This window comes from Agrilus planipennis, unplaced genomic scaffold (assembly GCF_000699045.2).
Source record: "Agrilus planipennis isolate EAB-ADULT unplaced genomic scaffold, Apla_2.0 scaffold10, whole genome shotgun sequence".
Taxonomy (NCBI): Eukaryota; Metazoa; Arthropoda; class Insecta; order Coleoptera; family Buprestidae; genus Agrilus; species Agrilus planipennis.
Genome location: NW_020442465.1, coordinates 811,740 through 825,039, shown reverse-complemented (window position 1 = coordinate 825,039; position 13,300 = coordinate 811,740). Strand labels below are relative to the sequence as shown.

The following is a 13,300-nucleotide window of genomic DNA, read 5'->3' as shown; positions in this document are numbered from 1 at the left end:
TTTTACTTGTCCGTATTGTTAGACTTAATTTTTTTAAAAGAATGTTATTTGTTATTTTGTTTTTCATAACAATGTTTCTTTTTATTTTATATATTTGTAGCATTTAAAATACGATTAAGTGTAAATATACATAAACTTTTATTCGTTATTTTGCTTATTTCTGTGTTTTTAGTGGTGTTCCGAATACTACCACTACATGGCAAAACTTGGGATACATGTTCCAAATATTGTCATTTTGCAATGTTTTTAAAAAAAACTAAAATAAAAAAAATAATTTAAATTATAAATATATGGTATACCCTCCATTCTAGAGAAGAACTGTAGAATGGTTCCTGTAACGTACCAGGTTGATCTAGTTGAAAATGTTGAAATAAAAAATAAAAATTCCTTAGGGTGGCAATAATTGGCTTAGGTACCTTAATACACATATTAGTTCAACCTCATGTGGTATTTATGTATTTCAGTAGTTTAAAAATCATTATCGTCATCATCATCATCATCACAAAGTCGTCAGTTGTAAGACTGGTTGGACACGCACCTCCACTTTTATCTATACAGAGTTAATCTTCGCATTTCCTTTAAAACTAGAACATCTCACACCCGTAACTATTGATCGGTGAACAGTAATCTAATCTAAGTTTACCTCTACTCTACTTAACTAATGTTTCTGCTTCTAATTTGACTCTAACTATTAGCCCTTCATACCTGAGAAGGTGTCCTACTAACCTACTACTCATTTTAATATCTCCTCATCATTAACCTTCTCTATCTACGGTAGTCTCATTATTTCGAACGCTTCTTGTTTTTCGTCTCGCCGACCGAATGCGTTTCGCATCCGTACACATACACCTTTAATAATCTTTTAAATTAACCGTTCGTTGAAGGCGACTCGATCCTGCACTATCTTCTATTTTATATCTCTACTACTCCTTCCATCCTGAGTTATATGACTTTTTAGATACTGCAAATCAGCCACTTTATCCTATCTTTATATTCGCTCTTTCCCTGTTTTTCTTCCCTTGCATGCCAATATTTTTGTTTTACTTTTATTTACTTTCATTCAATACTGTTTTGTCACTGTTTGTCAATATTGTTTTAAAAATCATACCAAAAGAAAACGTTCGACAAATTTTTTCACACCTACCATTACCTTTTAAAATCGATAATCGATAACAAAGAACTGCTTCGGTGAATCGTCCAATAAGTCTGAAGGTATTATAACTGTAAAGCGATTTTTCACATACGGCTCATTGTTTTTTCAAAAGATATTTTATGTAAACCCTTGTGAAAGGTTTTAATTTTAGGAAAGCATACACGTTGGCAAATTCCCGTCACATTTTAACCGATTCGGTACAATTCCAAACAATGTTCTTTATAGTAGGTATACACACGTAGTACGTACGTATACGCGTAGAATTTGTGGTAGAATTCGAAGTGGTAGAACGTTTTAGAAGCTTTTTACTTTTTCAAATGCGGTATGCATTCTATCCATGCGAAATAAATGGTTGTCAAACAAAAAAATTGTACCGTTGGTGAATATGCATGTATGTATGTATGTATGTATGTATGTATGTGCAACTACCGATGTGGAATTAAAAAGGGACCGCAAGGTCTGGACCGGGAGAGGGAGTCGCTGTGGTGTGCATCAAAGCCAATATTTGTTCTCAGCAGGTCGTAGTTGAGTCTCATGTTCTGTTCGGATGGTCTTTAAATTGCACGCCAGAACTGCTTTGAGTCAAATTGTCCGGGAAATGGCTTCCGTTATGTCCCCGACGAACGCGATTTAGGTATACGAGAGAAAAAAAAATTAAAATTCAAAGTGAATCTGACGGGTGACATTAATGACAAAAAAAGGTTACAAACTCATGATTTAAAGAGCAATTAAGTAGCAGTGTGTTGCAATAGGTAAAAGTGTAGGTAGGTATTATAGGAGGTAACTATACACCTAAACTCACGTGGGTCGAATTTATTTTTCATCTCATTCAAAGGTATTCTTTATTCATAGCTGCAAGACTTTTGCAAATATTTCTTAAATTCGTCATTATCATAATACTGGTTGGACACAGACCTCCACTCTTTCCTATTCTGAGTTAATCTTCCCATTTCTCTAAAACTAGAACATCCTACATTCTTAACTGTTTGTGAACAGTAATCTAATCTAGTTCTGCCTCTACTTCTCTTAGCTCTTGTTTCTTCTTCTAATATTTCTCTAACTAGCCCTTCATAACTGAGGTGTCCTATAGTTAGGACTATCAAAATTGGCAAAGTTCGCAACAAATTATCTAATATATGAGAATTCTTGTTCCCACTTGGGATAGTAGTCATTTGCTGCGTTTTGAACTCACCCTTATTAAGTTAGGAAATGCTTCATGAGGAGAACAGACAAAATGAAAAGAGATAACCGAATAATAGTAAGCGGTGCAGCCGTTAGAGGTTGCTTAGGTACTCTAAAGATCAGGGCCGGCTTTAAAACTGCCTGGTTGGAATTATATCTTTAAACAATCGTCTTTGCTTTCACAAATTCCTGAGAATGTTGAAGTCCGATACGACCAACATGCTCAAATTCTCATTGTCTATATCTCCTTCTGTTACACATCAATTGGTGTAATGTTATTCCTTTATCTTTATTAGTGTCCGCTGCAATTGCTACCTGACATCTCTTTTCTATGTTTACCATATTCTGTATAACGTCTGTCGTGAGTATAAAAGTAGGCGTTCTGTCAGCAGTTCCAGTCGAAGGAAGAAAGTAAATGCGATCCTTTCAATTATATCAACCTATCTCGTCTATTTCTTATTGATTTCCATGGCGCTATCTGTTCTCCTGCCCTTTCTAATATCTCCTCATCTCAATATAGGTGCAAACTAATCCTATGAAGGAAAAGTGTAATATTTAATGCTTAAAGTATATCATCAGCGCAGATTGGATGAAAGGATGAATAAATTTCACTCCCAATAAAGTCAAATATTTTACTTGCTAACGTTGCCAAGTACCAATTAACGTCACCCATATAACGCAATAAATCAATCATTTCCGATGGTAAATAATAAGGAAAATAAATTTTTGGACCGAGATTCTGCACGACCCAAATATGTGCCTACCTAACTTGTACTAGTGGAATGCACTTTTTTTAAAGGCATATTTCAAGACATGCATTTATTGAGAAAGCTGGACGAATCATTAGCGAATTACATGGCGAAAGTTAACAAATCGAAAGAGAAATCATAATAATAACGTTGCATATCAGCCGACAATTGCACCTTTGCCACAAAAGTTATTAAAGTCACATTGAAATGAAAGTGAAATCAACTTTTACCCACATGGTTTTTAACATAATCTTGCTCTGATAACAAAATTACACCTGTTTATTAACTCATTAATTTCGTTTCTAAATATCAGAATTGACTCTGATAGAGATTCATGCAAAAATACAAATGCAAAATATAACTAAAAAGTTACAGTTTCTATCACATAATGTAAGGTAATAAGTAAATTAAGAAATCAAGTTAAGATAAAGACGAGAACACCTGATCATATCAGAAGAAGAAAATATATAAATAAACCAGATGTCAAAACTGTCATTCTGGTAAATAATGAATCTCGAGGGTAGTTCGAAACTATATTTCGTTCCTGCTACTCAACTAATAACGGTTTTGTCTTACTCTTCACCGGAGATTATCTATAAAGATGACACTAATAAATAATACCCTAGACAAAAATATTCAGTCTCTCTTCAGTTTCTCAGAGTCTTTCAACGTCTCTAAGAGCGTCTCTCACAGTCTTTCACAGTCTCTCAGTTATTGCCTAGGTGTTTTTATGGATCTCTCACAGTCTCTGTATGAGAGACTCGAACGATAAAATTGTTAATCCAGAGATTCGAGTCAGAGACTGAATGAATAAAACTGAAAAATTGAGAGACTCTAGTCTCTCCTGGAAAGACTGGGATCTCTAAAATATGTTGTACTTATAAAATTTTAAACATGTCTATCGAGACACCACTTATTGAGAGATTCGAGTCTCTCGTTCAGAGACTGGATGCAAAATGAGGATCTCTCTATGAGCAACTCGAGTCTCTCGTTCAGACACGCTAAACAGTTTTTTTGACAGTCTCTCTCAGCGACACCAGAGAGACGGAAACTCGAGTCTCGCTTTCAGAGACTCTGAGAAACTGAACATTTTTATCTCGGGTAGTACTAATTGCTTAAATTGTAGTCGGAAGTGTACAAATTTAGTTTGAAATTGTTAAAATTGCAACAAAGATGAACTAATCAAAGATTAGCTTAGCACTTACTTTTGTTGAAAAAAGCAAAAGAACAAATAATGATTAATAATTTAACGACATATTCATACAGTAACCTGTATTTTTAAAAAACCAGAAAAACTCTAAGACCATTTTGATTAAACTGATGCTCTACAATCGAATGGTAAAAACAAGTTTGCCAAGAAATTGATTTGTTGAAATTTAGAATAGGTACTTACTTTGTCAATGTGTCCGTTTGAACCGCGACAGAAGTATTATTAGAATTGAGAAAAGAAGCAAAGAAAGTTCCGCATAGCGGAAGCTTTTACTAGAATGACATTTGCCTCGCTGCTTCTTTTCCCTTAAAAATATCTTGTCTGATGCCGCATTCTTTTGTAGACTTTTAACATATTCATGTGCATATCTTAAATATCCGCCAAGTTTCACATCCAGCACACTTACAATGCATTTATACGTATTTAAGTATGAATTTTACTCGGTACCTACTTTCTTATAAAATTCTTTTGAATTTTGTATGCTGTTAACTAAAAAAAAGAATAGGCCGATCAAACAGAAACGCCGTCGTAGGTATCTATTTACTGTTAAGAAATTTTATTTCAACATTTCACAACAAGCTTTTGTAAAAAATCTTTGTAAGTCAGTCAATTCAGGGACCGAAAACTCGTACTTAATAGGTGTAGCATTCTTATGTTCAATAAATTTAAATAATTGGTTATGAATATTCTAGTATAATCCTATTTATTTCAATAAACTATATATTTATGTTTATGTTACTTATTTATTTATATCACAATATTCCGACTTGTCCACTATTTATATGATCTTCCAGCAGATATTAAATACCTACATAAATTATTTTCTCTAAAAACATCGAGTAAAACTCGCGAGGTATTGTGTTGTTTTGGTGTTTGATTTATGACCCTGGATTGATTGCATAAAAAGGTACCGCCGACGCTGTATGGGTAGATCATGGCCTGCTGCATTTCAATGTTAAATAAATATCGTAAAGTTTCCAAAAAATGCCAGGTGTAGAATGCATGGCTTGTATATGTATTGAAGATACTTTTCCAGAATATTTACTCTTTTTACAATTATATGTAGTTTTACAAGTAATATTATGACATTCACGCACATTTCCGGCGATTTATTTGGAGACATCCTACATAAAAAATTCAAAATATATATTTAAAGTATTTTTGGAAAATATCATATTTCAAAAAAATCTGCCTGATAGACGCAGTATCTTATACATATGGAACTATGACAAATGAGAGGATATGAAATCTTATAATGGAGAAAATGGAACATCCCTTAAATGATGATAATATTTTTATTGTTTTAGTATAACTCCTATCAGATGACAAAATCTGCACTTTGACAGAGCAAGAGCACTGACCTCCATCTATTTTTTTGCCCTTCAGGCGTATTATTGATGCGAACTTTAGTGGGTGTTACATGTCAATGATCAGAACAATCTGACAGAGGAAATGCGACAGTTTAATTCCCGGAATGGCCTCTGAGAATTTCCCGTGACATATTTTGACATTATCTCTGATTATTATAACAACTGTGTCCAAATATTAAGCTCAGGGGGACTGAAAAGCTGAATAATTAGAATACATTTAACGGGCATTTATTATGTATGGTGTACCTTTAATATTTGGATCGTTTAGAAAAAACTGCTTTATAAAAATCAAATATCCATTTACTAGAATTAGTTCTAATTAGTTTTGTGTATACTTCGGTACAACATTCATACTGTTAGTCCACACGGAGTTTAATTATTCTATCATTTGTTTAAATTAAAACTTAAGAACTATGGTGGTTACGTATCGGTAGCTGTGGTGGTGCGGAAAACATTACTAAAGAACTTTTGGGTGCTTAATTCCTACCAGCTACTAATGTTTTTATATTTCAACCAAATGTTCTAACATCTGTTTTGATTCTGCTTGAAATTTCTCCAATTTGGTAGGTGTATGGATTTGCGGGTGGAACATCGGACTCCAAACTCCTCTTTAGAATAAGTGAGAATGTACTAGAATCTTCCTTATGTTCCCTAGACAAAAATTTTCAGTCTCTCAGAGTCTTTCAGCGTCTCTGAGAGCGTCTCTCACAGTCTCTCAGTTATTGCCTAGGTGTTTTTATGGATCTCTCACAGTCTCTGTATAAGAGACTCGAACGATAAAATTGTTAATTCAGACATTCGAGTCTCTCACAGAGAGACTGAACGAATAAAACTGAAAAATTGAGAGACTCGAGTCTCTCGTAGAAAGACTGGGATCTCTGAAATATGTTGAACTTAGAAAATTGTAAGCGTGTGTATCAAAACAACACTTATTGAGAGATTCGAGTCTCTCGTTCAAAAACTGTATACGGAATAAGGATCTCCCTATGAGTGACTCGAGTCTCTTGTTCAGAGACAGCTTTTTTTTTGACAGTCTCTCGACAGTCTCTCTCAGAGACACCAGAGAGACTCGATGAGAGGCGGAGACTCAGAGAGACTGAACATTTTTATCTCGGGTTGTCCTCACTGAGAATGTTCTTGAATGGATTAGGTGGAATGTTCTAAAGTGAACTGTACCGGAAGAATTAAAAACCTTCTAAAATATTCGACGACCGTTATGTTTGAGTGGTGGAGTTGGATTATGACAATGTGCATTTCGAAAAATTGTCCTAAAAATTTTTTTTGTATCTCGTAATTGTTCAAGATTTCTCCGCCGGCCACCAAACACCTATTCAGAATAACTAATAAAATACCTACTGGAATGTTCTTGGATGTATCTAGGGTGGTCATCATCTAAAATGTTCTTAAAAGTAAAATGTTTTGATATTAGTTCCACGAATCTGCGGCCTTATAAGTACGTTTTGTCGTTGTTACTGCTGTAGCCTCTCGTAGCTTATTGGTCAAAGCATCGATGCGTAAAGCCAAAAGTCCCGGGTTCAAATCTCGGCGAGAATATGATATCAGCTACAACTTTTTCTTACTAATTCAAGGTAATTTGTAGTAGATAAAAATTAAATGAATTTTCACGTTAATACTAGGTACTTAAATATTAACCACTGCTAAAAGTTTACTAAATTGTTTCATATGATATTAAAATAGTAAACGCATTGTTGATAGAATATCGTAATGGCTAAACCGTGTTAAGGGTATCAATGGTCCTCAATGAGTTCATAAATAAATGTCATCTTATCCTGTAATTCGAAAGCGGTATTTTGCTAAACCACCTGCATGTTCTGTACTATTTTTACCGAGAGACGTATCTCATAAATCCTTTCGCACTTCTCTGGTGACAGGTCAAAGTCCTTCGGCTTTGTCGCACTTTGGTGCACACACTTACCCGAGTACCTAGACAATAAATGCATTTAAGTACGCAAGTATGGCTGTACACACAGAGACCGGGTAGGAGACTCTTTTGCTTAGTTATGTAGTTCTTCACTCACAGAATAAATTGCTCGACGATTATTTTTACTTCTTTTTTTTTTCGAAACGTTCACGACACACCTTGGCTGGCCTACATGGATACAAATGGCAACGTACCCGTGCATGCTGCCAGGAATTTATAAATTGCGAAACTGCCGCCTGTGTTCCAATGCATACTCGTATAGGCCTACATATTAGAGGTGAATAGGTAGACTTATGTACGTACGTACGTATAATCTTGCTGATCTGTGCAATTCTACGATACCACAACAGGTCAATGCGAGCCACTTGCCTCAAAATATTCTTGGCAAACCATTACGTAACACGTACATACGATAGATAGATGAATATTATTTGTACCTAATACTTATGTAGGTACTTAACAATTGTTATTGGCAAGCCTTTCTCTTTCCAAATACAAATAACACAAATTATTTTGTAATTGTAATTTAATATATTTGCTCTTTTTTGACATACACTTCAATAGAATTTTAAACACATAGGTATGTGCTTGTAATGTGCGATTGCATAACATCATTAAAAAGATTTTTAGTCACACCAAAACGTTTATTTAAATCCGCACATAGAAATACCCATATGTCAATACAATTGTTTGGCAGTTTTCTGTCGTTGTAGGTGTATTACAAATATCATTAGAATAAGAACCCAAATGTATGTACACATTTTCAGCAAAAACCTTGCATTCTTATTAATTTTGTGTTAAATAAATTGTAGAATACTATTGGGATCCGTCAAATGGGCATACTCCATCTGGTGGCAAAATTTATAACTCGAATGAGGGAAAAATTTACATAGAAACTGTGCACGCAAATTGTAAAATTGTTTATTAAAATAATAAAACACGTTAAAAAAGTAAAAATTTTTTTGATGATGGAGTCGACGAAGTTTTCTTCTAAAGTTAAATCAACTAAAAAGGTAATATGTTCAGTGAAAAGCTGCAATAGCACTTCAGACATAGATCTTCACTCTTCACCTACATTAAACTGACCGTTTTATATATGTTAAAAATATATTCGGAAAATTAGAGAAAAAAGTAAACTAATAGAAGCTTGGATGAAAGCAGTAGGTATCAAAGAAGTGAATTCCGGAATAAAAATTTGTTCACGTCATTTTAATGCACATGATTATGTTTCAGCAAGTATTTACCATTAGCCAGAACCTTAATATTTAAAACCAGAATCATAGAAAAATTATAAAGTGATAAATTATTTATTTCTGTGTAATTGATTTAACACAATTCTAATGATACGATATAAGTATTTTGAGGTTAAGAACCTACCTGCTGCAATACAACAAAGTTGCAATAATGTGTTTGCAACGTTCTCTTAAATCGGCTTTGCACGTGCAAGTCATTGATTTGATATTGCTTAAATCACCCAGAATCACCACACCAATTATATAATCGGAATCACTTTTTAAATCCGAATTGACGGAATTTGAAGGCTAGCTTCCGGATTTGTTATTTCCGAATTTTATAATGTGATTGGCATTAAAAACACGCTCACCTTCAACGAAATTTCTTTTCCGAGGCTTTGTGTTAGCCCAATCACATATTGTATCAATACTTAACATTTTATCGTAATTTAAAAACTTGGAAATTGCACGGTACACTATAGGAACTACGATAAATGTTCCCCAATCGGCGCCATGTTTTTAGGCTCCTCCAATTTGACGAATCCCAATAGACCAAACCAAAGATGCTCCATATAAGATTGTTCATATAATGTCTAGTAACGGCAGAAAGTCGCCACCTATTGATATTTTCTGCTAGCTGAAGTATTTAATTATGTTACACATGGTATAATTTACTTGTTCAAATGAATCGACGATCCAGCGTTTAACTTAGTGTCTATCACGAGCCTAATATGCTTAAATACTTCAGTTAAATATAAATAGATGACGACATCCTGCCGTTACTAGATATTATATGAACAATCTTATATGGAGCATCTTTGGCATTAAGCATTTTTTTTTATTGACCGTGAGTTAAGAATACTTTAAATTCTGACTAATTTATATATTACATTTCTATATTATTAACAGGCAGTATATCACCATCTGTTGGGGTTGCTAATGAAATATTTCGTCCTTCAATTATTCTGTTTAAGGTTAGCAAAGGTTTTAAGTCACTTCCTTTAGTAAAATTTCGAATAGAGATTTGCCCAATAGTCCCAAACGTTAATAAACGTCATGTTTCAGTCTCTACTTTTGTTGAGAAAGTTATTAAATGTCATCTTTCAATTTCTACTTTTGTTGAGAGCAACGGTTTTGTATCAGGTCATCTTTTAGACTTTCATAAAATTTTTATGTGATAATTATTTTACAATTCTTCCGGCCAATTTAGTTTCAATATTTATAGTTGATTAACTGATAATAAACATCGTGTTGGAATAAATTCGTTACTTAATTTATAAAGCAAAACATGAACAAACCCTTGCACAAAAGTTGCTTTCAAATTCCCTAAACAGTTACCTATAGATACCTAAATTAGTTCAGGTGCACGATCTCTCAGTTATCTCTATTTTGCTTAATTTTCAAGTCGGGTGTTCATAGAGAAGATTAAATTTTAAACACAAGTGGCTTAAATAGTGCAGATGACAGCGGCAGACAAGCTCTGAATACGATATCAGAAAATCCGTGTTACCTAGAGACCGTCCATATACCTACTAGTGTACATATTATTTCAGAAGGGAATTTCTACCGCTTATCATTACCAAATATCACGTACAGACTGTGTACGACGTACAAGCATTTGGAGAAGAACGAAAATGCGGTAATATGTGTCCTAGAAAGCAAAGCTATCTTACAGATACGTTGTTGCTGTCAAACAAATATGTTACCGCATTAATAATGTTTTGTTCAATTATCCAGTTTAATTAAATTACTTTCGAAATGTTTGAAAACAATTATTAAGAATATGGATATAATTTACATCTTTTGAAAGGGTTTTAAAATATCTCAATAGTTTCGGCTAAGAATTTTTGGATTTTAATGTTCTTCAGATACAAAAGAAACTTACTGAATAGAAGTAATAAGTAATAATAATAATAGTATTAAAATAAGGGTAAACCTTTGAAATCTGCGACATAAATTGTAGAGTTCTATATAAAAAAAACTTAAAAAACTTTTGGGTGTTTCATTCCCACCAGCCAGTAATGTTGGTAGGCGGGCAGTCCCTCCGGACTACGCCGGAAGGTAGTGCGGAAGGCCCTCTTCAGCCTGCTTTCAGGAATGGTGGGAATGGGTGGGTGGTGGTTCGGGTGAGAAAGATAAGACGGACGAAATGAAGACAAAAGAGAGTGAAAGGTTATCTGTGGAATATTACTGCCTCAGCATTAGCCTAAGTGATCCAAGGAAACCACAGAAAAACTTGGACCCAGACAGACGGACCCGGAATCGAACCGGCGTCCTCCCGAATGCTAAGCAATGGTCTAGACCTCTAGGCCATGCCGCTCGGTGAGTTCTATACACCAAACCAAAGATGCTCCATATAAGATTGTTCATATAATATCTAGTAACGGCAGAATGTCGTCACCTATTGATATTTTCTGCTAACTGAAGTATTTAATTATGTTACACAAGGTATAATCTACTCGTTCAAATGAATCGACGATCCAGCGTTTAGCTTAGTGTCTATCACGAGCCTAATATGCTTAAATACTTCAGTTAAATATAAATAGATGGCGACATCCTGCCATCGCTAGATATTATGTAAACAATCTAATATGGAGCACCTTTGGATTGGTCTGACCGCCGTTAGCGTGCTAATGAGATCTAGTAAGATCGAAATCACGATTTATATCTGTTTCGATATATTACTGAGCAAGGGTTATGACATAATACCACTCTATGATCATCTAGGATTTATAATTGTTACGAAAATATGTAATGTATTTTGGAATTTCTTCTTTTTAAACTTTAGATTACGTTATTGACTGGCAAATTAATAATAAATTGTTCAGGTTTGTTTTCGGAGTTGTGTGGTAACTCCTAAAATAGCTATAGACATTAGAGGGTTGTTAACAAGATTGACATTGGCGGAATGAAAGGGAGGATATTAACAACACTCTGGGACCGTTATAAATTCGCGGTAGAAAGACAAGGATAATTCGATTCTGGTTATAAATTTACTTCAACGTGGAAGCCGATAAACGTGTCGCAATGCAGCGCCTATTCCAACTATTTATGGCGGCATTCCCTGTACAATGGGATAAAATAAATTGTCAATACAGAAGAACACTCCTGCAGTTTCCCCAGAAGTAATAGGGCAATAGAAGTCCCAACTTTGGTTCAGACTAGACAAATTTAAGTCGATGCCACGGTGTGCGTTCTAAATTACTATCCGAACCAGTTCCAGATCCTACGGTTCCAAAACTCCTTTTCGCATTCCCTCGCGCCAGTTATTTGCATTTTATGTGCTGCAAAATGGGAACTGAATTGATATGAGGAACGAAGACGACTGGCTTATATGAACCTGGTAATCAAAATGCCATTAGTCGGCGTTATTGGAATCGTTCCTTGCTTAACTGGCACTTACATATTCAAAATGTTCCACAAAATGTACATGATGATGGAGTAATGCATCATCTATCGTATCTTCTCTTATTGAACATTAACACTAAGTAAAGTCTGGCACATGGAAGACAATTCCAAGACGCAGCAAAAGCTACAATAACCCACATAATAATAGCCAAACAAATGAGTTTTCGTTCAATACGTTGAAAAAGTTGGACAATTGGCCTGAAGAACGCAACCGTTCATGACCAAGAATTTTAAAGTCACTGCTTTGTCGAAGGTTATTAAGTTATCTACTTTTGAATGTTGACGTCTCATTGTATACATTCAATTATTTGTATATCATTTACCCAATAAAACTGGCATGTAAGGGAAGAAGAAGTAAGGAAAGGGCGAATGTAAAGATAGGAGACGAAAACTTGGAGAAAATGGCTGATTTAAAGTATCTAGGAAGTCAGATAACTCAGGACGGATGGAGTAGTAGGGACATAAAGAAGAGGATAGCGCAGGGTTGAGTCGCCTTCAATAAAAAGAAGTCACTTCTATGCTCGCGAACGGTTAATTTAGAAATTCGAAAAAGGTTGTTAAAAGTGTATGTTTGGAGCACGGCATTGTACGGGTGCGAAACATGGACGGTTGGGACAGCGGAACAGAAAACGTTAAGCCAATGATGGATAGAGAAGGTTAGAAATGAAAAGATATTAGAAAGAATAATAGAACAGAGGACTCCATGGAAGTTAATAAGAAATAGGCGAGATAGGTAGGAGGGGTAGAGGTAGACCTAGATTAGATTACTGTTCACAAATAGTTAGTTAAGGATGTGGAATGAGGTACATGCAGTCTTAGGACTAACGACCTTATGGTGATGATGATGATAACCCAATTATGTTAGGATTTGTGTGAGAAAAGGTAGAAACCAATAAGTTATTTGACTTTGAAATGGCCCATTTATTCTATCATTATGAGACGGCCTTATCAGCATCGCATTAACTTTAAAAATGGGAAAGTTCCAGACTGGTCCTGTTTCATGTTTGGGGCAATATTTAAAAATTTAATGAGTCAACAGTAATATAAACTTCAA

The 13,300-nt window shown here is 34.7% G+C and overlaps 1 protein-coding gene across 1 annotated transcript in view; it reads left to right on the top strand.

Moving 5' to 3' along the window:
• LOC108732432 (probable serine/threonine-protein kinase DDB_G0282963) overlaps nucleotides 1-13,300 on the top strand; it is an 80,482-nt gene that overhangs the window by 22,009 nt on the left and 45,173 nt on the right. The gene's annotated exons all lie outside the window — the stretch shown is intronic.